The sequence below is a fragment of the Aotus nancymaae genome, unplaced genomic scaffold (genome assembly GCF_030222135.1).
Source record: "Aotus nancymaae isolate 86718 unplaced genomic scaffold, 86718_ANA_hifiasm-v0.15.2.pri h1tg000019l, whole genome shotgun sequence".
Classification (NCBI taxonomy): domain Eukaryota; kingdom Metazoa; phylum Chordata; class Mammalia; order Primates; family Aotidae; genus Aotus; species Aotus nancymaae.
Window position 1 is genome coordinate 58,914,668 of NW_026988431.1, and position 26,360 is coordinate 58,941,027.

The 26,360-nt window shown below is 37.5% G+C and overlaps 1 protein-coding gene across 1 annotated transcript in view; it reads left to right on the plus strand.

Moving 5' to 3' along the window:
• Window positions 1-26,360, plus strand: part of LOC105729971 (growth arrest-specific protein 6-like) — a 643,000-nt gene that overhangs the window by 147,472 nt on the left and 469,168 nt on the right. The window contains exon 7 of the mRNA XM_064378894.1: window positions 22,928-23,056. The gene's annotated coding sequence lies outside the window, so the exon portion shown is untranslated. The remainder of the gene's footprint in view (window positions 1-22,927; window positions 23,057-26,360) is intronic.

Consider the following 26,360-nt stretch of genomic DNA (forward strand, 5'->3'; position numbering starts at 1 on the left):
CCTGGAGGGAAGGCATTTGATTTGAGTTTTAAAGGAGAGATGACGTTTTGACCAATGAAGATGGGAAGAGGAAAGGGGACGGCACGGAAAAGAGTAGGTGGTAGTGCATATAAGCTGAAATACGTAATGTGTGTTTTGTGCTTACTCAAAGTCAACAAAGGCTTCTGAAGAGAAAGAGCACCATTAGAGCTTCAGGAGATAAACTTTTGGGGAGGAATTAACACAAAATGACAGTTAGGAGCTACCGAATTAGCTTAGAGAAGAGGTTAGTAACTGCTTATTCTAGGTAAGCCAGTAAGAAAATGAGGTAAGCTGCTAAGGAAACTAAGAAAAGGAGGGAATCATGAGAAATAACTTGTGAAGAAAGACCTGGGTGGGTGTAAAGGGAAAATCAGAGATAACACAAAGACAATAGGATGATTGGTTGAATATTGAGGCCATTGATGAAAACTGGAGAGAAGGAAAAGGACACTGTGAAGCAAATCGTTGGAATCAAAGCTTGCTTCTCTTATGACTCTCTTTCTGCCTTCCCATCCTTCCTTTCATTCCCTCAGTTCAGTCCCTGCTTTGTGGCTGGCTCTGTGTAAGGTTACCGAGACCAGCTAGGCCATAGAGACCCCCACCCAGGTGGCACTGAAGGCATTAAGAAGCAGATACCCAGATAGAACAGCAAAGTGGGACTATCGGGGTCCAGCAGCTTTCCGAGCTGAGAGCCTTCTGGGCTGTGGGCCTGGAGCAGATTCTGACCCATGTAGTCTCTCTGAACAGGTGACTATTATTAGCAAACAGATGTTCTGTTTTCTCTCATAGAACCAAGATAAACTATGTAGGCAACTGGTTCCTGCTTACCACTGATCAAGGACAAGCTAGGAAGTATTCTCCACCAGGGAGCCATGGGGGCAGGGTCACATACCCTGTGCTTAAAAAATTGCTTTAACTGGTGTATAATATACATATACTGTTTTGCTACTTTGGAATGCCTGAAGCAGTTTTCCACTTGGTGGAGGGAGTTTGGCTAGGTTTTCCTTGCCATGGTTCTTCTTAGCAAACAATATAATTTTATCATACACTCAGCATTTCTTAACACAAGGTTAAGTAATGAAGGTAAATTAAAATACACAACAGGTATCCCCCTGCCCTTTAAATGCTTACCATTCAGTTTGGGGAATAGGATCTATCTATATGTATGAAATCCTTAGCACATAGTTAGAGAGAATATAACTATTGTGTGGACTCAAAGGAGAAAAAAATAAGGAGTTGGGTTCTCTGTCCTGCAGAAGTGAATCTTAGATACAAATATGCAAAACATATTCTAGTTGTATATCAGGTAATAAATGGGGTCGAGTCCATTAGTGCTGGTTCCAGTTTGATATTAACAGATTTCTCTTTTGGGTGTTCTTGAAGATTTTAGCATGTTTCCATGTGTTGTCACCCTTGTATTCAGAGATCAGAGGAATATTAAATAAGTTTATGACAAGCTATTCCTGCCCTCTTGTTATTTACTGATAGATTCCTTACCCCTAGGAATTAATTTGCAGATGCTTCTTTCTTTTTGAAAGCTTTCTTGTATTTTATAAATATTTCTTGAATAAGTAAATATGGTGACTTTTTAAATCAACTTAACCCCAACTTAGAAATATAGCATTCCTAGATAATGTGAAGCCTTCAAATGAGTTTGGGGTCTGATTTCTCATGGTAATGTCTTGGCATAGGATTCAAGAATCTGATTTCACATCTAGGAATTGTGAACTAGAATACTTAAAAGCAGCTCCACCCATCCCCTCCTTTTAAAAATACCCTGTAACTTAAGCAGAAGCTATAAGTCTATTTTACCCCTGCACTGTAGCTTTCAGAAATCTTAAAAGAATAAAAAATGGGCTATTTTGTACTTCCCTCTTAATGGCACCCAGGGATAATAATTACTGGTATCTTTTGTTGCCATCTGTTTTCTAGTTTCTAGATCTATTTTTATTTCATGTTTCTATTCTGTTAAAAATATTCTATTTATAAAAAGTACATATAGTTGGCAATATGAGATTTTTTGCATCTTCTTGAATTTTATGAGACCAGTTACTAGATAATTTTTGAAGACATAGTGATTTGTAAAATTTGAATGTGAAAATCAACAGCAAAAAGAAGAAAAGCAGTTGGAGTATTTGCCAGGTGAGGGACGTCACAGTGCTCTTTCCAAAGCCAGTGGTGAGGGTTACTTGAAGGAAAAGCCTCACTATGTCTAATCTTTCAGTATTCACTCAGGGCAAAGACAGACTTCAGAGCAGATGTTGTCTCTAGGAGTATCATGGTGATCACTGAGAGACACTTGAAGACTTTTATTTATTTTTTTCCTATTTCTACTCTTTTAAGGCTCTGCTCTCTAATTAAACTAGGTGTTTTGGAAAAAGGGAATGTGAATTCTGAATACAGTAATAAATTATATCCTTGCCTCAGATGGAATTAAAATGACTGCAGATTTGAAATTTCCCTGCTTCTGAAAACTTAATTTGATATTTTCTCTTACACACCAAGCAGTGATTTGCAGAGGCACAGACTGTAAGATTAATTGAGGCAGCCATCTCTTCTGGCGCATCTAATCTTACATCTAATTATCTGATCATCTGAATCACAAATACAGTAGTTAAAGGGTGTCTGTTTAAAGGGCAGACTTAAAATGTAAATTTTAAAAAGGAACGCTCTGGTTTTCCAGAGACAGACGTGCAGACTTTTAATGGCCATTATGTTATTCATGGCATTAGGTCAGCAGGCCACATAGAACTGTGGTTACATTGCTCTATCACTAAAATGTGAAGATAATTCTGAAGTCTGCACTACGCTTGTTTTTACAATTAACCTCCATTAGTATTCCAGACCACATAAGAGCAAAACTCTTAAAAGGCTCTCTTTTCAAGAATGCGCTGTCAAATTGACTTCATCATTTAAATAGGTCGGTAGTCACAGTAAATGATGAGTTGATATTTATACAAAGCATAACCTTAATTACAATATTATGAGCAATTAAACTCAATGTTCACGGAATTATTGTACATTTATGTGTAACAGAATAAAAACATTGCATAGGACTGTTAAGCTTTTTGTATGAATCTAATTAACTTTGACAGACTTTGAGCTTTTCTCCCTCTTTTTAGAAGTGCTGTAGATAAATGTACTTGCATCTGGAAAACTTCAGTTTTGATCAGCACTTCATATCTGATTTAAAACGAATGCATTGAGATGCTGTCTTAAATACAGAGTTGATAGACATGTGGTGCATAACTTCTTGTAGCAGGAAGGCACATGTGGTAGGGAGAACAGCTGTAGACTAGAGCCGCCAGTGGATATTGTTTTTTGTCACAATCTAATGTCAGGCAGCTACTGCTGTGAACAGGTCTTTATATATTTGGCTCGGTTAATGCTGGGGCTGTGAAAAGCTGAACTCACACTGATTCCTTGGAAGGCAGTTAGGAGACAGATATTTCCTCTTATGCTTCCGTTTCTGTAGCCCTTAGGGAACAGAGCACCATGAGCAAATCAAGGTTCCCATGTGGTCCCAGTGACTTTTTGTGTTCGTAAGTGAGGAATAGAGTCCTCCTGCAAACAGCAAAGCATGATATCAAAGATTTTGGAGTTACTGTTCTTGATTCCCTAAAATCCCACTATAGATCAGGCCTGAGAGGAAGCTAGGAATCTCCTCATCTAATTTGCGTGGCTCAGTGGTAACAACCACCACCACTGCCACAATAATGGTTACATTTTATACAGCACCAACAATTTTGGTGATTGGCATACATTATTTTTTTAAAATCTTTTTCTTTTTCATTTTTTTCGGAGATGGAATCTTGCTCTGTTGCCCAGGCTGGAGTGCAGTGGCACAATCTCTGCTCACTGCAACCTTTGCCTCCCAAGGTCAAGCAATTCTCCTGCTTCAGCCTCCTGAGTAGCTGCAATTGAAGGTGCGCATCACCACACCCGGCTAATTTTTGTATTTTTAGTAGAGACGGGGTTTCACCACGTTGGTCAGGCTGGTCTTGAACTCCTGACCTCATGATCCACCCACTTTGGCCTCCCAAAGTGCTGGGATTACAGGTGTGAGCCACTGCGCCAGCCCTATTTATTTATTTTTTTTTTAATCTTTACCCCAACTCTATGAAGTAGATACCATCTCCAATTTATTGATAAAGAAACTGAGGCTTGGAGTATTTATTGTCATTTTTGAAGTCATGTAGCTAGAAAGTGTTAATGCTACCAAAACACAAGATAGATATCGAATATTGAATGAGATAATTAATTTTAAAAATATAAAGAACAATGTGTATAATAACGGGCCTATTTATATAACAAACACAAAATAATGTTTATGTATATTTTTGCACTGATATAAATGCAGATAAAGAGAAGCAGAGTTGAATACACTAGATGGCTGACTGATTATTTTGACGTGGTTGAGCAGAAGGAAGGACAAAGGAGAAAGATTTTTCAAGTTTTGTTCCATAACTTCTTACGTCGTTTAAATCTTTAATTCATGTGTTGCTTGAGTAATTACAATTTTAAAGATCACAAAAGGACTTTTGCTGCTAAAGTACACATCTCAAAATAAATCTTCATCACGGAAAGTGGTAGCAGCTTTGATTTCGACTAAGACTCTCTGACTATAACATCTGTGCCTTTTCCACTAAGGTATGTGTTCTTTAAAAGTATGTATTAATGTTAAAAAAAATTTGATGTAAAAAGATAGTGAATTTCCTAGCCTTCTCATTGTCCTTAGAAAACCTTGCTTATACTTAGATGACTTGGGGATACATCAGAATTCCATTCTTAATTAAAAATATCCAATATATTTTGAACACCTGTGATGTACCAGTTGCACCTTGAAGCCCTGAGGAGGTTGCAGAGATGAAAAGGGCACTGGCTGTCCCCCTAAGGTTTTATTGGCATCATGAGCAGAGAGATTTGTACCCACATGGCTGACACATAAACAGTGTTGCCCACGTGGCAAGAGTGGGAGAAACAGCATGCCATGTGGCTTTACAGAGAAGGTAAGTATGTCTAAGGTTAGGGTTCACATAACAATTTTTTCAGTACCTATGTCAATGTTTAGGAGCCGGGCATAATGGAAGATACTAAGATGTGGCATCTGTCCTCAAAGGCCTTGTATTGTTTCAGAAAAGAGAACATATTAACACAGGGGAAAAAAAGAGCAGAAAAGCCAGGAATAGTATATAATTGACTGCTAAGCGATATAGGTTAGGCCCTAAATGCAATGGGAATTTAGAAAAAATTGTGATCACTGTGGGTCAGAAGTGTAGAAGATTTCATAAATAAATAAATTATAGTACGAATTTTTTTTGGCTTAATAGGAACTCTGTAAAAGAAGGGTGGCCAGGAGTCCTCTTTTGTACTCCGAACTTGGCCTTTGAGTAGAGTCTCTCATTATATCTGACAGTTGTTAGAAAAAGGAACAGAATAACAACTGAATCCATCCACAGCTGATGCATTTATTTGATTTATATATATGTCCATATATATGTGTGTGAATATGTATTTTTTTTTTTGTGTGTGTGTGTGCATATGTGTATAGAAAATCAGGCATGATGTCTATTTTCCTCTCTCTCTCGTTCCCTTCTTCCCTTCCTCTCTTTTTTCCTTCCTTTTATTTTTTTCTGCTAGTATTACTCAGACATGTGACAGAATCAGACAAGCTTGAAATACGCAAGATTTCCAGTCTAAAAAATAGAATAGAAGCATAGAGGAGCTAGCTGTTTAGGGAGTTTCCCTTTAAGAGGCACTATACCTGAGTTCTGGATTCTTCCAAATATATTAAACCATAATCCTATATCTAAAGTACCAAACACAGTGCTAGCACATACTAGATGCTTTGTAAGCATTCTCTTCTCTGCCTTCTTCACAAACCTTTAATGTTCAATCTAAGAGAGAAAATGCCACATGGGAGGGGCTGTACAGAAATGAAAAAGACCAAGGGTTGCATATTTGGAAGAAATTTGATTTTCAACAGCCAATTCTTGAAAATGTGTCACTATTATAGTGACCGGGTCAGTTATTATGGAACAACTCTGAACTTGGAGAGAAGATGACAATATGAGTATATGAAGAAATACATATGGATCTAGGGCAAATCACATATGCTAGTAAGTATTTGGGATTTAAAAAAAGGTGTAGTTCTATGGCATCAGCCTCCTTCCACTTTTTGTTTTTAATAATTTTAAGACAGATAAAAATCTTCACAGCCATTCAGACTCAGACTAACTTAATTGAAGACGAGACTTCAGATTCGGCCCCACTGAATTATGCATTTTTTAAAATGATAATTTTCCAAATTATATAAGTATGCAAACTCACCATGGAAAATTTGTAAAATAAATGAAGGAGGTATAAAACAAAGACTTGAAATCCTACATGCAGAAGAAAGCTTGGTAGCATTTAGTTCCAAGTTCTCTCAGTGTTTTTTATTTATTTTTATTTATTTATTTATTTTTAATTTTACTTTAGGTTGTGGGGTACCTGTGCAGGTCATGCAGGGTTGTTGCACAGGTGCATACATTATCAGGTGGTTTGCTGCCTCTATTCACCCTTTGACTATATCTGGCATTTCTCCCCATGTTATCCCTCCCCACCCCCTGCTGTCCCTCCCCCAACCCCCCAACTGCCCCCAGTGTGTGATGCTCCCTTCCCTGTGTCCATGTGTTCTCATTGTTCAACATCCACCTATGAGTGAGAACATGTGGTGTTTGGTTTTCTGTTCTTGTGTCAGTTTGCTGAGAATGATGGTTTCCAGATTTATCCAATTCCCTACAAAGGACACAAACTCATCATTTTTTATGGCTGTGTAGTATTCCGTGGTGTGTATGTTCCACATTTTCTTTGTCCAGTCTATCATAGATGGGCATTTGGGTTGGCTCCAGGTCTTTGCTGTTGTACACAGGGCTGCAATGAACAGCCAAGATAGACAAATGGGATCTCAGTTTTTTGTTATGCTTATTTATTTTGTAGATATTATATATTTGCTCAGAACTATATTTTGTCAATCTAAAAGTTGCATATTTTGCAGTGTGACCCAATTTGCAATCATTGTTCCCTTTCACAATATTTGAGGTGGGCCTAGGGAAAAGGCCTGTCTTTGAACCTGATTGAACACTCTGTTCTGGGGCCTCTCTCTTCTTCGTTATCATCCCCAGAGTGTGGAAGCCTGGAGACTAGCTGGGGAGGGCTTCTGCTCTGTGCTTGGGGGAGAAGACTGTGGGCGCAGTTGCTCCTCTGAAAAGAGATCATGACAGCTGGATGATACTTAGGATCTTGAATGGCTGACTGGATGGGATTAGAAATAGGAAACAACTTGAGTTCATTGGCCCGTGTCCTGAGATTCATGCTCAAGCACAGCAGCAGGTTAGGATGTGATATGACGTGAAGGTGGTGGACCACTAGGCCAGGAACAGAGGCAGGGAGAGAGAAAAAATACCGAGAGCATCTATAGATAGAGAACTGAAACTTGCTGGCTATTGAAATGACTGAATGCCTTTATTTTTGCTTGACCTTGGTGCCTCCAAGCATCTGGGTATAAAGGGTTAGGGTGGCAGCATGTTTGGAAAGAGAGACAAGATGTTTATCCTAGAACTGCTTTGTCTGCTTATGTTTATTTGGGGTAGTTTTGGCGAGTCTGGTGGAAATTGTAGGGGGCAGGATTAAAGTCTCCCTTCTCCAGTGACCCCTTCCTACTTTTACTGATTATTTCTTTGGAACCCAGAACTCTTGGAGCCCTGTTTCAGTGAGGTTCTTATTCTGTGAACTGACTAGGGATGTCATACCATGTCCCTAAGCCATGGGGGCCCAGGAAACCCATGTCCTTCTATGTTGGATCAGTAACCACAATACTCCTTTATTCAGTGTATGTTTATTAAGCATCAACCATATGTTAGATACTGTGCAGAATACTGTAGATGAAAGACTAATAGAAATAGTCTTTGTCCCCAGGAAACACAATGTATGGAGAGGTAGATTTGTAAAGAGATTATTAATATTAAGTCTTAGAGGTGGAAGTGGGGTCATGCTGTTTGTCCATTCTTGGGAATTAAATAGTGGGTGAGTTCTAATAAATGATTGTTGAATGATTACATATTATGTTTACCTACTTAATAAGGCCTTTAATCAAAAGCAGAATTTTGTATATAAACTATTATGCCAAGTTTCTCATGCTAGTATTTCTCATAATGTTATTTGTGTGTTGAAATCTGAGCAACAGCACTTTTCTTTCTTGCTCTTTTTACCATGAGCTTTCATTGTAATAGTCCTTTTGACATTATTGCTTTTCCTTAGTTCAACATTTTATCTCATTTATAATCTAGTGAACTGGGAACTTGACTTTAAAAGTTGCTCATTTTATTATTTATGTAATGGTCTTTAGAGGCAGGTTTCAGGAATGCAGCAACAATTCCTGAGACTCTGAGTTGGGTAGACTCATTGAGTAAAAGTTATTCAACTTTGGTAGAAGGTGGGTATGGGTATTGGTAGATTTGTCAAGCTCCTCAGATTATCAGTTACTTATCATGGTTTGAGAATGATTAGGGACATTAAGCTGTTACAGACTTCTCTGTGTCAGTTACAATAAATACGTATTTCACAAATTGCAAGTTTAACAGCAGTGAGTCTGCCACGGTAGACAAAATTGGGTCTGGCTTTTGTGATCTTTTTAGAGTGAAATAAAATTCTTAAATTTATAGAAATTAGCTAATTCTCTTAATTTATCTCTCTCCCTTGTTTCTACTTGCCTTCTCCCCCTCCTCTCTGTTCTACTTAATGTCACCTCTCTTTCTCCTCTATTCTCTTCCCTCTCCCCACCCCTTTAGACTTTATGATCACACAGGTAAGATGGTGTGGTGGTCGGGGACAGATTTATGACCACAGGGGGACGATGTGTATGTTTCTGACCTGGCTTATCTTCAGTAGATGTCTAGGGTGCAGTTCTCAAACTATAGCATGCATTAGAATCACCTTGAGGTCCAGTTAAGCCCAGATTGCTGGACTACATATCTGCTTTTCGGTTCAGTACATTAAGATGGGTCCAAACTTTGCATTTCTAACAAGTTTCCAGGTGTTGCTGATGCTGCTAGTTCAGGAACCACACTTTGAGAACCACTGATCTAGGAGATTCCCTTACTCTGTAAAAACTATTGTTACTTTTTGAAAAAGTAAATTTGGGAAAAAAATATTGGAGGATGAATTCTCATTTGAAATAGCCATTACTCTGTGGAAAATTTTAAAATCTGCCCTGTTTTTAAGTATTTTCCAGGAGGGATACAATAACTTTCCTAATAACTCATTTGAATTATTTTTCAATAGAAAAAACATCTATTATATAGACTTTATCTGCAACTTGCCTTATCTTTGTCTTACACTTTTTGAACTTGGAAAGGTGATGTCACATGGCAGTTGAAGACAATTGTCAGTCTTCTCTATTTCCTTCCACCCCATATCCCCAGTCTAAGAGTACATTACTTTAATACCTCAGTACTGACATTAATTTAATTTTGATAAATGGAAAGATGCTGAATGTTGAGGCCAATTATCTTTGATGAAAGAAGGATGAACTCTTTTCATCTGTACAAGGAAGATTTTACAGAAGATACCCAAATTCCTTGAAAGAAGTTTATCTAATCCAGACATTCAAATATTAAAGGCAGAGTGACTTGACTTTAGCATGCCTTTTAAAAATAAGGCTTTATGTCAGAGACTTATTTGGGTACATTTTGGTGCCAATTATGTCATCCAGTAGTGAATTAATGGATCATGTGATAGCTAGTCTATAGTTGTGCAATTTTTTCTTGGACATCAAGGGTCAATCCTAGCCCATTGATTTGTTCTGTTTTACTTTTGATTTTTTTCTTTTGGATTTACTTCTTAATTGAAATAGTTTTATTTAATAAAAGTACATGTTTTGAAATATGTACACATTGCGGAATGTGGCTAAACCAGGCTAACAAGGTATGTGTTACCTTAAAGACTTCGTTTTTGGGTGTGGTGAGAATATTTATAATCTACCTTAATATTTTTCAAGAATATAATACACTGTTATTAACTATAGTCACCATATTGTACAATAGATCTCTTGAACTTATTCCTCCTATCTAAATAAAATTTTGTGTCCTTTGACCAATATCTTCCCATCCCACCCCCAGTCCTCTAACCCTTGGCAACCACAATTCTCTTGTCTACTTCTATGAATTCAATTTTTTACATTTCACATGTAAATGAGATCATGCAATATTTGTCTTTCTGTGCCTTGCTTATTTCATTTAAAATAAAGTTTTCCAGGTTTATGTTGTCACAAGTGATAAGATCTCCTTTTTTAAGGCTAAGTAATAGTAATATTTCATTGCATATATATACTAGATTATCTTTATCCATTTATCCATTGATGGACATATAGGCTGATTTCACATATTGGATATTATGAATAATGCAACAAATATGGATGTGTAAATATCTTTTTGAAATCCTACTTTTAGTACTTTTGGATATACATCCAGAAGTGAGATTGCTGACTTACAGAGTGATTTTATATTTAACTCTCTGAGGAACCTCCAGACAGTTTTCCACATTGGCTACGCTAAATTACATTGTTAGTAACAGTGTGCAAGGATACCTTTCCTCCACAGCCTCTCCAACACTTTTAAAATCTTTCATCTTCTTGATAGTAGCCATCCTAATAGGTATGAGGTGATATCTCATTGTGGTTTTAATTTGCATTTCTCTCATGATTAGCCATATTGACAATTTTTTAATATACCTGTTAGCCATTTATATGTCTTCTTTTGAGAAATGTTTATTCAGATCACTTGTCCATTTCTTCCTGTAGAGTTGTCAGAGTTCCTCATATTGTTGGATATTAGTCCCTTATCATGTGTGGTTTGCAAATATTTTTTCCCATTCTGTAGGTTTTCTTTTCCGTCTGTTGATTGTTTCTCTAGCTGTCCAGAAGCTTTTTAGTTTGATGTAATTTCATTTACTTGTTCTTGGCTTTTGTCGCCTGTGTTTTTGGGTTCATCCAAGAAATCATTGCCAAGACCAATGTCAGGGAGCTTTTCCCTTATTTTTTCTTATAGTAGTTTTATGGTTTCATATTTTACATTTGAGTCTTAAAGTTTTTGAGTTAATTTTTGTTTCTGGTCTAATATAAGAGCCTAGTTTGAGTCTTAAAGTTTTTCAGTTAATTTTTGTTTCTAGTCTGATATAAGAGTCTAATTTTATTCTTCTACATGTGAATATCTAGCTTTTCCAACACCATTTATCAAAGAAATAGTCTTTTCCTCATTATGTGTGCTTGGTATCTTTGTCAAAAATCAATTGACCGTGAATGCTTGGATTTACTTCTGGGTTCTCTGTTTTGTTTCGTTGGCCTATATGTGTGTTTTTAGTCTAACGGCATGATGTTTTGATGATTACAGCTTTGAAGTGTGTCTGAAGTCAGGTAGTGTGATGCTTCTGGCTTTGTTCTTTTTGCTCAAGCCTGCTTTGGCTATTCAGGGTCTTTTGTGGTTCCACAGAAATTTTATAATTGTTTTTTTCTATTTCTGTGAAAGGTGTTACTGGAATTTTAATAAGGATTGCATCAAATCTGTTTATTGCTTTGGATAGTATGGTCATTTTGACAATATTAATTCTTCCAATCCGTGAGCACAGAATATATTTCTACGTATTTGTGTCTTCCTCATTTTTTCCATCAATGTTTTATGGTTTTCAGTGTATAGGATTTTCACCTCTAGGATAAAGTGAATCCTAGCTTCTATGTAGCCCAAACCTGGTCGGGGGAGGCCTCTTAAATAGTAGAAATATATCTTACATTTTCAAATTTTACAAAACTTAACGTTAATATGAACATAATATTTCCTTCAGGGCTAAAAATGGCCTATGTCAGTGATGGCCTCAGAAGGTGAAGTTTCATTAACATCAAAGACAATTCATTTCTAATAGTATTCTAGGCTCTTAATACGATTACTGATACATTGTAGATGTCCCAGAAAAAAATTGTGGATTAATGAATTCTTTATCAAAGTATCCTCAAAGCAGTGTGATTTCCATTCCTTTTCTTTTTTTAGAAAACTGTCACCTGGACTGGAGTACAGTGGCGCAACTTTGGCTCACTGGAGCCTCAATCTCCCAGACTTGAGCAATGGCTTGCACTATGGGTGGACTCCACTAGGGCCAGCTAATTTTAAATTTCTTGTAGGGATAGTCTCTCTATGTTGCTCAGGCTGCTCTCAAGCTTCTGGCCTCAAATGATCCTCTCACCTTGGGCTCTCAGTGTGCTGAGATTATAGGTGTGAGCCTCCACACCTGGCTGATTTCCACTATTTTTGACCTACTGGTTGTCACTATCTGTGACTTGGTGTTGAACATACATTAGCACTATAAAAACCCAGAAACCAAATCAACCAGGTTTTTTATTGTAAAATCAGTAACATGTTCATAAGAGACTTCCCATGATAAGCTAAGGAGATGTGCAGTAAAGACAAAATGGTGATGAATGGCTTAGGCCAAGGAGATGTTAGACAGATAGATCTGACAAATGAGACACAAGGCTGCTTAGGTTAGAATTCTGTAGAAACCATTATTCTATCTTCTAATTTTTAAAGGACGGAGGGCTGGAAGGTTTTGAATGGTGGATAATTTCTGCTAGTGCAGTCCTCAAATCAGTAAGATATTAGCAGAGCTTTGGGAGGTCAGGTGATGGTGGACTAAGAAGCAGGAGAACCATCTGCTGCAGTCTGATCCTGAAGCATGGTCTGGGTGGTCAGAGTTATTTGTCTCCTTTGCTCTTGAGTATGTGTGGGCAGGGGAAGACTCACAAGGGTTTCTGCTTTGAGATTGCAATAAAAAGCAAGTGAAGAATAAATAGTTGCAGCTACCTCTTGATTAAGATCAGTGCAGTGGCTTAGGTCTTCCCAGAGATCCTGAAAGGAAATGTAATAAAAGAAAATAATTAAAGAGATGGGAAAAGCAATTTAAAGATGTTCACAAACGTTAACAAAATTTTTCTGGCTAGGTGCATTGGCTCATGTCTGTAATCCCAATAGTTTGGGAGACCAAGGTGGGCGGATCATGAGGTCAGGAGATTGAAACCATCCTGGCTAACACAGTAAAACCCTGTCTCTACTAAAAATACAAAAAATTACCCAGGCATGGTGGCACATGCCTGTAGTCCCAGCTACTCTATTCGGGAGGCTGAGGCTGGAGAATCGCTTGAGCCTGGGAGGTGGAGATTGCAGTGAGCCTAGATCGCACCACTGCGCTGGAATCGCACCCTGCCTGGGCCACAGAGTGAGACTCTGTCTAAAAAAAAAAAAGAAAAAAAAAATTTATGGTTTGATTCTGGACTTGTGAGGTGATCATTTAAAAGAAAAGAGGGGTACCGGTATTAGCCCATTGTATCCCTGATCAATATAGACCACCCACTCCTTTTAAACAGTTTCTGCATCATAGCTAATAGATTGCCTAGGGAAAACAAAGTATCATTTATAATTGTTATTTGAATATTTTATGTAAAACCTAATCTTCTGAAGACTTAGAGAAATCATTGTAGATTAAGATAAGAAATAAAGATTTGCATTTATAAGAAATTAATGATAGTTCTCAAATTGAAGAACCATTTAGTGCTGGGAGAAATAAATACAAATTATAACATCTATCTGATGGAGTTTTATTTAGATTGCTTCTGGTGATAAACCATCTATAATAATATAAATCAAGGCCTGGTGTTTGCCATAAATTTGCAATGTTTAGCATAATTTTCGTTTGCATTTCATACTAAAGTGACACCAAGAAATATGAGATTAATAGTTATTAAGTGAAAATGACTTTCATGTCTGTAGTCATTTTTAGAAACAGTTACGTGTAATTCATTTAGGGAGCAGAAAAAATTAATTTGCAGCTGTGGTGGGATCTAGCACATTAAAACAAAGAGGGAAGTGGTATATAGGAATAAACTTTTGAAACATAAGGGTGAATTCATTTTTAACCCTGAATTTTGATTAAAAATTTTGATTCATTTTTTAACCCTGAATCAAAATTCAGGGTTAAAAATGAATTCAGGTCACCACACTTTTGTTTGTTGACTGTAGAATACTAATAGCTTAAAGAACAGAAAAGTTGTTGCCTGTTCTCAAATATGTCATAATCCTGGAGAGTGGAAGCTTATCCATACCTGAGGGGACAGAGGGTCAGACAGCTGCCACTGCAGTATGGTGCCTTTTATTAATTTTAATTAGTGTTTTAATTAGGAAGTGTCATATTAGATTCTGATTTCTAAAAAAGACACATCTACTTCCTTTTGTTTCACTGCACTACAAATCAGCAGTGGTGTAGAAGTTAAATTTTATAGAAAATTTTTTTTTGAGAAAACTAGCCTCAGACTTTCTGAGCTTAAAATAGAGTTAATATTTTATAAGCATTTTTTATGTGCTAGCCATGTTCTAAATGCTTTATATATGTTCAGTTATTTGTGTTGTCTTACTGGAGCCCTTTTCAGGCAAAGTCATGCATTCACTTATTAGATATTACTTACTGAATACCTTCCTGTGCTAGACATTGAACTAAGTGGGAAGCATTAATGTTTTAGAGGAGGTTGGGGGAAAAAGATTATAATTAAGAGTTTATAAAAAGTAGGTCAGGACTTCTGGTGAATATGATATTGTAAGTTCATATTTTGAGGCTTCACTGCTCAAAATATCTATTAAAAGTAGATAAAATATTTTAAAAACAAAACAATAAAACCACATTATTATTATGTTTAAATTAGACGCTTAGTTGAACCAGAAAATATTCAGAAATGCCAAGCATTGGTGAGTTGGGATATGTGTGGGCTTGCTAAGTGCTGGGTCTGGAAGCAGAGGTGGTTTGGATTTAAGTGGTGAGGCTTGAAGTGTTGGAGAATAATAATAGTACCTTAAAACCAAACTCATGGCTGGGTTAGGGTTAGCTCATGCCTGTAATCCCAGCACTTTGGGAGGCTGATATAGGTGGATCAATTGAGCCCAGAAGTTCGAGATCAGCTTGGGCAACATGGCAAAACCCCACCTCTAGAAAAAAATACAAAATTTTCACAACATGAAACTAGAAACTGTCCCTTATCCATCTCACCTTCCCCACTACTGCTTCTTGGGATGCTGAATTCTAGGAAGCTGACACCTGGTTCTGGATTGGGCACTCTGCACGCCAAGTGGAGAGGACTATAGGTCCACCAGTGCTACCGGCTGGGAAGAAATCTCATTGTTCTGGGATATAACATGGTACTTTTAATTTTTTTTTCTTCCATCCTTAAAACATATCACTAGTAGATTCCAAAGTTTTTCAGTCACATTAACTTTCTAACTTATTTTAGTGTGGTTTAAAACTTATATTTTCAAACTCTGGCTTTTTTTTCTGCCATCACACACTAGAACTAGAGCCCTGGTAGGCAGACAAAATAGTAAGACCAAGGGCACAGGCTGGTTGTGGTCTGGTTCCAAGATGCCTCCATTTTCTCTTAATTCCTTAACAGTCCAACTTCTTCTGGGTTGAGATGGGTATGGAAGAAGGTGAAGGATACCGATTTTCTGTTGGTGATGGAAATGATACCTGGTGTGACTTGGATTCAGTCTGATTTTGTCTGAAATTTTTGCCTTTTATCTTAGGTGCTGTGCCAGGTTTCTTGGAGGAATTATTTGGCTCAACCTAATCTGTCTCTGATGATCATCACAGAGAGGGGCAGCCCAGTCTCCCTTCGACTCCTGCCGGTGGTCCACGTGGCCATCCCTTCTTTGGTGGGATGTGTGATTGTTTGATCTAGCAGCCCTGTGGCTCAAGGTCAACACATTCATTCCCTTTCCTCCTTTCTCAAGTCTTTTATTATAAAGGGAGAAAGAATTAAGGGGAAATGGATGTTGATAGTAGTAAGTCTGGTTTTCCAGTCTTTAAAAACATAATGCGGGGAGTTGTCTTATAGTTTGTTTTGGTGATACTCTTTAGAGTGTTTGGCGCCTTTCCTTTTTGGCTCTAGTCTCTAGCCACAATTCAAAGTCAATTGGCCAGGCATGGTGGCTTCCCTGGCTCTCATGGCTCACACCTGTAATACCAGCACTTTGGGAGGCTGAGCCGGGTGGATCACTTGAGGTCAGGAGTTCAAGACCAGCCTAACCAATGTGGCGAAATCCTGTCTCTACTAATAATATAAAAATTAGCTGGGTGTGGTGGCACATGCCTGTAATCCTGGCTACTCAGGAGGCTGAAGCATGAGAATTGCTTGAACCCAGGAAGCAGAGGTTGCAGTGAGCTGAGACTAAACCGTTGCACTCCAGCCTGGGCAGGTGGATCACAAGGTCAAGAGATCGAGACCATCCTGGTCAACATGGTGAAACCCCGTCTCTACTAATACAAAAAATTAGCTGGGCATGGTGGCGTGTGCCTGTAATCCCAGCTACTCAGGAGGCTGAGGCAGGAGAATTGCCTGAACCCAGGAGGCGGAGGTTGCAGTGAGCCGAGATCACGCCATTGCACTCCAGCCTGGGTATCAAGAGCGAAACTCCGTCTCAAAAAAAAAAAAAACCAAACCAAAACAAAACAAAACTGTCTAGGTATAGTATCTCATGACTGTAATCCCAGCACTTTGAGAGGCTGAGTCAGGCAGATCACCTGAGGTCACGAGTTCAAGTCCAGCCTGGCCAACATGTTGAACCTAGTCTCTACTGAAAATAAAAATTAGCCAGGCATGGTAGTGCATGCCTGTAATCTCAGCCACTCGGGAGTCTGAGTCAGAAAATCACTTGAACCTAGTGGGCAGAGGTTGCAGGGAGCCAAGATTGTGCTGCTGTTCTCCAGCCTGGGTGACAGAGCTAGACTCTGTCTCAAAAAACAAAGAAACAAAAAATAAGTCAACAGGAAAATATCTCCTTAAAATACATTTACACTAGATAGATAAGGAGAGAAAGAGTGAAGAATAACTTTCTAATCAAGATAAGCCTGCAAACCAAAATCCAAAACACAGAAAACTAATTTCAAGGATGGCAGTTATTAAAATCATTGCTCAGACTATCAATTAATTCCAGCAGAAAAAAATATTTAAAGTTATTTAAAAAATCAAATAATTGTTAAGTCTTGAAAGAAATAAATGAAATGGCACACACACACACACACACAGACAGACACAAAATAAAATATGAGATGTGTGCATTGTAAGAAAGATGAGCAGGGAAATCTAAAACATAGATTGATGATTTAATTAATTATTGACTACTAAGAAGTCTCTGTTTTAGTGTGTCATCTGGTAGATGAAACATGGTATATATTTTTTTCTTGTTTGAAGGAATAAAGCTAATGTATACTCTATTTCAACCCAACTGTCTAACATGTACTGGGTATACCGCAATTCAAATCTGACACACTACCCTGGCATTAGCACAGATCCCATAGTTTAAAGGCAAAGTTCTCCACAAGATTGTTCCACTTCAGGTGACAACTGCAAGTCTCAGGGTGGGGCCCAGGCTACCAATGCTTCTGAGTAACTGTAAATAAGTTTGGTGCTTTCCATGCTCTTCTCAAGTTTGGAAAGTCTAATAATTTGCTATTATCAATATTTTATTATTAGTTGTTAATACTCACATAATTAAGAAATGTATTATATTTGGGGTTATAGTTTTATTGTAATGGATACACGTGAGGAAGAACAGCCATGTGATGAGATGCACAGGGCAAGGTCTGGGTGAAGACAGAGCTTCTGTGTCCTCTCCTTGTGGAGTCAGGACATGTCATCCTCACAGCACATCAGTGTGTTCACTAACCAGCACACTCCCCTGAGCCTCAGTGTCCAGAGTTTTTATTGGGGTTTCATTACATAGGCAAGATTGGTTGAATCATTGGCCACATGATTGAACACAATCTCTAGGCCACTTTTCCTCCCTGGAAGTCAGGTAGCAAAAGTTCCAACCTGCTAATCATATGGTTGGTCTTTCTGGTGAATGGCCTCCATCCTCAAGTTATCCAGGGACCCACAGCAAGCCACTTCATTAGCATAACAAACAATTAGTTACCATATTAGCATATCCCTCAGGATATTTCAATGGTTTTTGGAGTCCCATGCCAGGAACTGGGGACAAAAAACAAGTTTTTCATTATATTGCAATGAATAACTTTATATTCTGTCAAAAAATAGCATGCATTTAGGTATAAAATATCAAAAAATTAAAATATTAGAAATATAACTAGGCCAAATAAGTTGTGGAAAAAGGAGAATATAGAAAATATTTTTCATCCAGTAGACGTAAGAAAGAAGAAAAGAATAAATACAAACTGCTAGTAAACAGAAGCTACAAAATGAGATGATAAAATAAGTACAGTTGTACTTGTAATGAAAATGTATGTAACTCTGTTTACCTATTAAAAGATACAAGCTAAAAAATCACATTTTAAAAAGATGAAACTATTGACTCAAAATACTATATAGCAAGATTTAAGGTAACAGAACCAAATACAGCTAAGAAATTCTGCCCAAATGAAAGAGGATATAAAAATGTTAACATCAGACAAATAAATTTTATGATAAAACAGTACAAATACAAAGTTTGTTATAATGGGTTGGAAGAAATACTACATAATGATAAAAGAGCAATTCACCAAATATATACAATAATCATCAACCAGTAAATCCTTAACAAAATTGCCCCAAAATATGTAAAAATTAAACTGCCAGAATTATAATCAGTAAAGTCCAAAATAATTAGTGAGAAATTTCAAAACATATATTGCAAAATTTTCAATATATATATACCAATATGTACATTCCAACACTTATCAGGATCCAAAACAAGGCAGAGAAACACATGTAGTAAGTATAAAGACTTATCAACAAAATGTACACTCTTGAATATGTGTATGGGTGTACACACAAGTTCACATATCCATGTTTCTATTAACAAAGAGTACATACTAAATACACATGTATATAAAAGTTTTAAACACACAACTACATGATTTTTCTTTATACTGAATGGTAGATTATTTTAATAGATTTTGAAGAATCAATATTATCCATATGATAGTCTTTGACATCTGTGTAATCTAATCAGAAATCAGTAATACCCAGGTTTTTTTTTTTAAGTTTTATTTTAAGTTTAGGGGGTACATATGCGTGTTTATTATATAGGTAAACTTGTGTCATAGGGTTTTGTTGTATATATTATTTCATCATTCACATATTTAGCCTAGTACCCATTTTTTCTGTCTCTCTCCCTCCTCCTCAACCTCCACCCTCTCACCCTTGGATATCTCCAATGTGTTTTTCCCTGCTATATGTCCATGTGTTCTCATCATTTAGCTGCCATTTGTATGTGAGAACATGTGGTATTTGGTTTTCTCTTCCTGCATTAGTTTGCTGAGGATAATGGCCTCTAGCTCCAACCATGTTTCTGCTAAGAACATGATCTCATTCTTTTTCACGGCTGCATAATAGTCTGTGGTGTATGTGTACCATATTTTCTTTATCCAGTCTATCATTAATGGATGTTTAGGTTGATTCGATGTCTTTGCTATTGCGAATACTGTTGCAGTGAACATACACATGGATATGTCTTTATAACAGAATGATTTGTATTCCTCTGGATAAATACCTAGTAATGGGATTGCTGGGTCAAATTATATTTCTGTTTTTAGGTCTTTGAGGAATGACCACACTGTATTCCACAAAGGATGAACTAATTTACACTCCCAGCAACAGTATATACGCGTTCCTTTTTCTCTGCAACCTTGCCAGCATCCGTTATTTTTTCACTTTTTACTAGTAGCCATTTTTACTGGTGTGAGATAATACCTGGTTCTTCTCTATGTTGGAGGGAAAACTTTCCCTGTATCAACTTATGTTTGAATGATCAGGGGCCTGTGAATTAATTGACAGCAGACAAATTAATTGGAGAAAAGTTTAACTCATGCATGCAGTAGTGCCCTATAGGGAATAGGACATGGAATAGCTGGGGGTAAGGGTTTATATCCCCTCTTAATAAGGGAGGCATTTAGGACTTCAAAGGATAGGAGTTTCTAATGAGAGGTGTTTACACAAATTCTTTCTGGAGTGTCCTGGTGCCCAAGGTTTGTTCCCTCCCTGACTGGAGACTTTTGGGGGTCAGGAAGGGGAGTAGAGAGATAGTGGCATTGTGGCAGCTGAGTCTTGTAAAGCTTTGCTACAAGAGGGAGAGTAAAATACGTCCATCTCTACATCCCAGCTATAGATGTGTCCAGGCATGAGAACTCTAAAAAATCTCTGTGGCTTTCTATGCACTAAGAATAAGATCAAAACTCCTTGGCCTGGAAAGCCCTTCCTATCCCACCAAGCATCTCATCATTCCAGCCACTTTGTCTTTCCTTCAGATCCTCAGGAGGCCAAGCTTTTCTCCCTTTTTAGAGCCTCTGCTCATTCTATTCCTTCTGTCTGACTGGCATCCCTGGCTTTTCCATGGTTGCCTTCTTTTCATCCTTAGGTCACAGTGTTACCTCTTCACTGAAGCCTTTCCTACTTAATGAATCTTCGTAAGCTTTTCTTATTCTAGTACCTTAATTGCTTCTATCTAAGCATGCTTCATTTTGTATCTGCCTAGGTGTTTTTTATTTTCTCTCTTTTCTATGTAGATTGTCAAATCAAAGAGAATATGGACTTTTCGTTTGTACTTTCTGCAGCTGAAACTGTCAGTGCTGCACCCGGGTCGCCTCTCCCTTACCGCTGCACACCTGACAGGCTTCCGGCTCACAGCATCGCATTTCTTTGCTGGAGGACTTACTTTGGTTTCTGGAAGCTGACTCTGCCTGCTGTGCTTTGGGCCTGAAATACTAGGGAGGAAGTAGCTTTTAACCAATCGCTGACAGAAATAAGTGTGTATATGCCCAGGTTCCCTCGCCCTTCGATACCTCCGACGTTGGCTGGCTTGATAATGAATCTTTTATTTGCTACTTCTCCTTCCTTGTCTTATTCTATCATACTCTGACCAGTGTTTTCTGCATCTCCTAAGTAAACTATGTATACTCAAATCCCGTGTGGGGAATGCTTCTGGAACAATGCTTTGCACACGCAGGCACACAATAAGTATTTGTTGGATGGACAGATGGATGGGTAGGTAAGTGGGTGGATGGGTGGGTGGATGGATGGATGGATGAGTGGATAGATGAAGATTGCAAAGTGGAGTTCAAGGTTGAATGTGGTGTAAGATTTCAAACAATTGACAAAAAAACCCAAAGGTACTGTGAGCCCTTTCTAATTAATGCTGTTGTCTCACAAAAAACATATAGCACATAAAGATGTAGATATAGCAGTTTACAGAGAGTCTAATTTGGAAATATTAAAAGCTATGGTTTTCTTTAGGACCATTGTCTAATGCTTGATAATTTTATGGATACCTATCTTATGTGCAGTTTTTACATTCATTGTTTTATTACAGTACTGTATTTACCTAAAGTATTAAAATGTGCTATGTGAACTCATAAATAAAGTTCAACTTGAACTTCACTTAATTTAGGTGAGGCTAATCGTCCAAACAATCACCTTTCAGAAATATATCTAGAAGTGAGAATTAGGTTGTGAAATCAGATGATGATATTTAGAGGCACAGAAAACAGTGTTAACAAAAAGGGACTGCAGTCACAGAGGGAGATGTAAAAGATACATAGATGAAAAGATAGAATAGTGCAAGACAGAATCTCGCTCTGTTGCCCAGGCTGGAGTGCAGTGGTGCAATCTCGGCTCACTGCAACCCCTGCCTCTTGGGTTCAAGTGATTCTTGTGTCTCAGCCTCCTGAGTAGCTGGGACTACAGGCACATGCCACCACACCCAGCTAATTTTTGTATTTTTAGTAGAGACAGGGTTTCACCATATTGGCCAGGCTGATCTCGAACTCCTGACCTCGTGGTCTGCCTGCCTTCGCCTTCCAAAGTGCTGGGATTACAGGCATGAGCCTCCGTGCCTGGCCTTATGAGTATGGCCTTATCAGTATTATTGTGTCACTGGAGAAGTTCACAGAGCTATTTAGGGGGTGACTACAGCTTCTGAATCGGAGCTCATTTCTATTTTCAGAAGATTATGAATATGGAGACTATGCCAGACTGTGAGCTACTTGAAGGCAGGAACATCAAAATCTGAATCTTCTGTTATGTTCCTAGCAGGGGCAGTGCATGGCATGTAAGAGATCTTGAATGCAGGAAAAGCATGAGTGGTTGGCATAACTGGCTATTACAATTAGTGTTATTTTCAAATGTAAAACAATTCTTATGAACTAGTAAATCATTCATCACTAAGTAAAGCATTCCTCAAGTCACAAAAGAAGATTATTAAAAATATTGAATTTGGGCACTCCAGGCTATTAGCATTAGTTAGCCTTATTGATTGAAAAATTAAAGATAGTGGGTCTAAATTCCTGTAAATCTGTACAAACTTTCTGTAAGGAAATATTAATATAATGATCGTGGTTGAAAAATGTTTGTGTTCAAACAAGAATTACCTGAGAAACCCAGTTAAACATGCAGATTGAAAATATTGTTCAGAAATAATTTCTAGGAAAAATTTAACTTCTTTCATAAACTGATTTGCTTTTTTCCCATCAGTATTGAGAATCCTGCAATTTTTTTTATTTAAATTTTGTCTACCAAAGCACTCAGAACTTAATTTACAGCTCAATTTTTCTAACTTTGTGGGAGTTTATGATGTTTATATCTATCTTCTAAATTTCTTCTGGTCATTAAAGTTTATTCTGATTTTTCTTTTTCCTGGTCCTGGTGTTGTTTTTGTATTGTCTGTATTTTCCTTTCTTACTTTAAGTGTTTTTTATAACACGTCAAGCTTTTTGTGGAAAATGGAGAAATCAGTGCTTTATATATAAACATATTTATTTACATTGCTGCTCTTCTTTTTTCAAGGCCAAATGTTTGTGAAGAACAGTGACTGTGGTGGGACTTGCACACTCATGTTCGGGCATTCACGTGCATTGTCAAGCTCTGGAAACAAGGCCGTGCTGGCTCAAGTGGGTGTGTGAGCTATGAAACAAGGTAAAAATGCTTCTGTTCTCCTTGATTATTAAAAACCAATACCAGACACCTCAAATACACCTACATATTCATCCAATAACTTTTATGCTCATTAGGTAAATGAGCACAAGATGTGACCACCAAGAGCATTTAGAGTTATATATATTTTTCTTCAGAGACAAGATATATTATTACTTTAGACCTCATTTATGTCTGAGGTATTTTGGGTTAGATGCCACTAATTTTACCTCATGGCATGGTACACCATTGAAAGCTGAAGATCAGAAAACTGACAGAAACAAGGAATATTGTGTTGGTTTGCTAAATTTAGCGCCACTTGGATCCGGGGGATCTACAGTTGTGAACCAATGTCTGACCTGCCCTTGGTACTCTTGTAACACTTTGAAACCTAGAGCTTCTTTAACTTTTCTATGGCCTTTGAATCAGGATTAACTCGGCGGGCTAGAAAAGTAGAGAAAAAGCAAGTGTCCACAATGCTTTCTAGGAGTCAAGGCTTCATGCAGACTTTTTTTTTCCTACAAAGTTTTGAAATAGTTTCACAAAATATCTAAGAACCTCTTAACACAAATAGTTGATGATGGGTTAAGGATCAAAACTCAGGATACTTAATGTTAAAAAAAAAAAAAGGTTTCAGTAGTTTCAGGTTAATGAATAATTTATTATTACTACTATTATTGCCAACAGAAAGTGAGGGACATTTGCAAATAACTGGGTTTGCCATTGTATAAAAATATTGGATCACTAATAATACAGGACTGAATAAAATATTGTAAGAGTAATTTATAATTGTGGATGTTTGCATATTCATTGTGTGTGTGGAGGGGTATATATTGAACTTTTAGATGAACAGTTTTTGGTTTAAACTTAGGAATTTTGTGGGTTTTTTTTTTGTTGTTGTTGTTAAGAGATAGGGCCTTGTTCTGCTGCCCAGGCTAGAGTATAGTCGCATAATCGTAGCTCACTACAGTCTCAAACATCTGGGCTCAAGTGATCCTTCCACCTCAGCCTCTTGATTTGCTGGGACTAAAGGAGTGTGCCACTGTGCCCAGTTAATTGTTTAATTTTTATTTTTGTAGAGACAGATGTCTTGCTATATTGTCCAGGCTCATCTCGAACTCTTGGCTTCAAATGATCCTCCCAGCATGGTCTCCCAAAGTACTGGGATTACAGCTACACTAGATTACAGCTACACCCAGATTACAGCTGGGATTACAACTACACTGGGCCAACTCAGAACTTTTATATGATGTTTTAATCAGAAAACTTCCCCTGGACCTTCCCGGCTGTGTGGCCTTAGGCAACGTTCCTACATTTCTCTGTCTTAGTTATAGTGTTAAAAATATAATGCTGTAACATGGATATTATGAAGATTAATTGATTAAGTATTCATAGATAAGATTGAACACATGTGGCACAATGCTTGGTACACCGTAGGTACTCAATATATGTTAGGTAGTATAACGCCTTAGCAGAAAAATTTGTTTTCGAAGAAATTAGAATGCAAATCCTATTTATAGGGTATGTGATGTGTTCATTAGTGTACTTGTTTTTGAAAATGCCTTTTCATTTAGACTTTTTATACTCCCCCCATGAGTTTTATTCTTTGTTGGTAATGGACTGAATCAAATAAAATCCATTACCTTACAGCTATTTGGGAAAACAAACATAAATAAGTAAAACAGGTTTTATATTTTTATTCTGAAGAGATTAGTAGCTTTGCACATTTTCCATATGATACTGAGTTTGGAGTGGAGGCACTCCAAACTAGATTCTTTTCATCGCTCCCTCACAGCAAGTTTGTTTGAAGATGTTCAGCGTCTTTGTCATGCTCAGATCTGTTTTGTTTGTATCTAAGTATACAAACGTATACTTACGTCCTGATTGAAGAGATGCATGAACAAAATATTAGGTTACAATTCCAGATGGTAATTGTTATAAAAGCAGTGCAGCCAGTGAGTCCAATTTTTGAGAAAAGAGAAAGAGCAATCTACGTTGGCTTGGTGAGAAAAGAGAAGTTAGAGAAAGTGGAACTTGAAATTGACCTTGAATAATGAAGGCAATTTGGACTAGAAATATAGTGGGTGGCATATGAAAGGGAGAGATATGTTAGTACTTTTGGAATAAAAAAAAAATTTAAAAAATGACATTGACTTGGCAAAAAGGAAATCAGCCTGTTTGGAGATATTTGCTATTATGATCCGTGGATAGGTCAGCAAAAATAGCTCAGTGTTTTCAAACTTTGCTTTATTATTTCCCCCCTAAAGAGCCTTTTCAAACTGTTTTTTTTTGTGCAGCTTCCTTCTGTGCCATGAAATTTTAATGCTACACATATTCTTTAGATCCATTTATGTGCTGTGCTCCTTTGTAGGGTCACACGCCATTGTATCAACTAAGATTCTTTTCATCCCCCATTCACAATAGCTACTTGTCACCTTCTTGTGGGTGATATCAACATGGTTGAGAGGGGATGCTTTAGTGGAACCAGCCTACGAGGAGCTTTCAAATCAGACTGAAAAGCATGTTCCTCATTATCTTTCAAGATTTCATTATTCTCATCATAATTTTAGGTTTTATTGTTCATAGCTTGAACTATCCTTAGGATATTTTATACCGTGGGATATGGGGGTCCCTCTTAGTTTTCATTAACCTATACTCATAATGAATCTTGGTTGCATATTGTCATGAGGTGTGTGTGTGTGTGTGTGTGTGTGTTTGTGTGTATAATATATACAAACTATACATTATATGCACATATATACATTTATATATACATATACACCTATCTCTCTGTCTATAAACATACATATATATGGCAGGATTTGAATTGGAAGAAATTTCTAGTGGGTATGAGATAGCTTTGCCTTCAGAGGGAACATTATATCTCCCTAGTTTAGATCCCTGTGTTTGTTCGGATCCACTACTACACCATCTACAGACAGGTGTGCAACATAGAGCAGCAGCCTGTCTACTGGTGCTGCCCTGGTTGCAGCCAGTGTGATGAACTGGGATGCCTACACTGTAAGATATCATTCTTCTTGTCTAACTCTGTTACTAGAGGGAATGATTTCACTTTGTTTTGGACTTCAATAATACTTGTCAAGTTTTCAGCATCTTTAGAATCACTGCACATTCAGAGCATCTCTTTGAACTGAAAATTCACACATATGCACAAAAACCCTTTCTGTTAAGTGTTTCTAATGGTAGGTCACAACTCGGGACCCATGAAAGTGTTGCTTTATATTCTGTCTCTTTGTTTAAAAGACAGTTGATTCAAAACCAGACAGTTTACACCTTGACTTCCATG